The sequence below is a fragment of the Mandrillus leucophaeus genome, unplaced genomic scaffold (genome assembly GCF_000951045.1).
Source record: "Mandrillus leucophaeus isolate KB7577 unplaced genomic scaffold, Mleu.le_1.0 Scaffold918, whole genome shotgun sequence".
NCBI lineage: Eukaryota > Metazoa > Chordata > Mammalia > Primates > Cercopithecidae > Mandrillus > Mandrillus leucophaeus.
The window spans coordinates 9096-12033 of NW_012110008.1; positions in this window are offsets into that span (position 1 = coordinate 9096).

Consider the following 2938-nt stretch of genomic DNA (forward strand, 5'->3'; position numbering starts at 1 on the left):
AGTAGGCCATTCTTGCATTGCTATAAAGAAATACCTGAGACTGGGTAATGTACAAAGAAAAGAGGTTTAATTGGCTCACAGTTCTGCAGGCTTTACAGGAAGCATGGTGTTGGCATCTGCTCAGCTTCTGGGGAGGCCTCAGGAAGCTTACAATCATGGTGGAAGGCAATGTGGAAGGAGACATGTCACATGGCCAGAGAAGGAGCAAGACAGAGAGTGGCAGGGGGAGGTGTCACATACTTTTAAATGGCCAAATCTTATGTGAACTCAGAGCAAAAGCTCACTTATCACCAAGGGGATGGCCCAAGCTATTCATAAGGGATCTGACCCTGTGATGTGATCACCTCCCAGCAGACCCCACCTCTAACATTGGAGATTATATTTCAGCATTAGATTTGGGTGGAGATGAATATCCAAATTATAGTGACATTAATATGTTTTGTTGCTGTGAAGACCTGGACTATGTTCGCTATCTTCCCACCATAACAACTAGAAGAGTTACTTATACCAAACAGATACTCAATAAGCATTTGTTTGTTGGTTAATTTAATGTGTTACGGCTTCCTCTAATAATTGTCTGCTTAATTTTCCTCATATAGAACTCTTTGTTCCAAAATGGGATAAGAATTCCTGCTTTCTATTCATCTCTCTGTTTTCTAATGCAATGACTAGTATTTCTATGTGGGAGCTCCAATAATAACAGGAATCAGGTTGAGCCAGATAGTAGAATGGAAAAGATAGAGATTTTCCCTTGAAAGGCCCGCATTACACCTAAAAGCACTTCACTGTGTCAGAACCCAGATATAACTGGAAGCATTTGTTATATTGCTGTTGGAAGACACTGATGCCAGGCAGCAAAACAGGTCATGGAAAGGACTGCTGATTTGGTGTCAGGATTTGAGAATTCGAGTTCCACCTAGCCTTGAGAGATGACATCCATCCATCTATCTATCTATCTATCTATCTATCTATCTATCTATCTATCCATCTATCTTTAAAAATCACCCTCTATCTATCTATCTATCTATCTATCTATCTATCTATCTATCTATCTATCTATCTATCTATCTATTTTTTAAAATCACCCAGTTCTATTTCCCCTCCAATGTCTGGAAATGACTTTAATTTTTTCTGGGATTCATGCCTTCCACTACTCTCAATTCATGGGCTTTGACTCCAGAAAAAACAAAGTCATCTATCAATGACAGCAGTGCATTGCTCAGGCCATTGAGATAGGTTCAATGATGTACATCTTATTCAGTCAGAGCCAGTAAGATGCAGTGAGGTGTTTTCTGGAGTTTCTAGGAAAGAAGAGGACAGTTTTCTATTAGGTCTGAACAAGAGAAGATACAATTTGGGAGTTGCTATAGACAATTTGCTACTGTATAGAACCTAGAATTAAATAAATGTACAGAGGAAAAAAGTTAAAGAGTTGGAAGAAAACTGCATACTTCTGACTACATCGATTTTTTACCCTTGAATACGGTGTTGGTTAATGTGAGTTCCATTCTTAAGCTTTTCAGCTAGTTGTACCAAGAAATTCCACCTTTCTTTGTTTTAGCCACTTTGCTGGAATACTCAGCAATAGGTCCACAAAAGTACTTGGGTATCGGTTTCTCTTCTGTAAAATAGCTTGGACAAAAGTCACTTCCAGTTGTAAAATCATATGAGATCAAAGTACCTTTATGGATGAACTATCAATGTCTGTCTCATTCAGTACATCGTTTTTGCATTTTGGATATTGACCCAAGGAATATCTGTATCCATGTATTGACTAGTCAGTCTGCTATTCCTAAGGAATGTTATTAACTCCTAGTCTGCTCTATTCCTAAGGAATGTTATTAATTCCATTTTTCATGTTGCCCCAGACGATAAGAAAATAACAAAAGTGCTCCAACTGAATGTGTGAGGATTCAAGTCTTTTTTTTTCCTGTTTCTATAGCATCTTATTTTGTTATTTATCATTCAAGTCTATGTCCTCAGTTAGATAAAAAGTTATCTAACAGGTACTGTGCCATATAGTTGGAGACTATATCATTTAGAATTAATTGGTTGGCCGGGCGCGGTGGCTCAAGCCTGTAATCCCAGCACTTTGGGAGGCCGAGATGGGCGGATCACGAGGTCAGGAGATCGAGACCATCTGGCTAACACGGTGAAACCCCGTCTCTACTAAAAATACAAAAAAAACTAGCCGGGCGTGGTGGCGGGCGCCTGTAGTCCCAGCTACTCGGGAGGCTGAGGCAGGAGAATGGCGTGAACCCGGGAGGCGGAGCGTGCAGTGAGCTGAGATCCGGCCACTGCACTCCAGCCTGGGAGACAGAGCGAGACTCCGTCTCAAAAAAAAAATAGAATTAATTGGTTAGCTGAGACAGATACTTAAAATGACAGTGATAGGAGTTTATTTTCTCCTAATATAAAAAGCAACTGGGAAGCAGACAGTCAATAGCTGGTACAGGCAGCTGCATGCAAACTGACAGCCCAGCCTTCTTCCAGCTCTTGGCTCTGCCATCCCAAGGGTTCTGCATTTCTGTCCATGGTCCAGGATAGCTGATATATTTGAGATTGTGGTCTTCCCATTATTCTGGCGTTCAAATGTCTTTTCTTTTTTATGATGGTAGAAAATGGGTAGTTTTTTCTCCACGTGTATATTTGGCAAAATGAAAAGTTGGCAAACTTGTTCATGCTTCTTAACCTACGCATGTGTCTATTCCCCCTTTTAAACAAAGTTTAAACAATTCTAAACTGATCCATGAAATTCAAGGTTGGAAACTATTGGCTTATTTTAAATTCAACATTCACATAGAAACTGAAACAATGAACTAGAAGCATATGCTAAATTAACCCTCCTCCTTACATCTAGATATGATCATCATACCAACAGATTAACTGGAAATGTATGAAAAAGGAATTTAATAACTGTGGCCATCTCCCTTTCTGT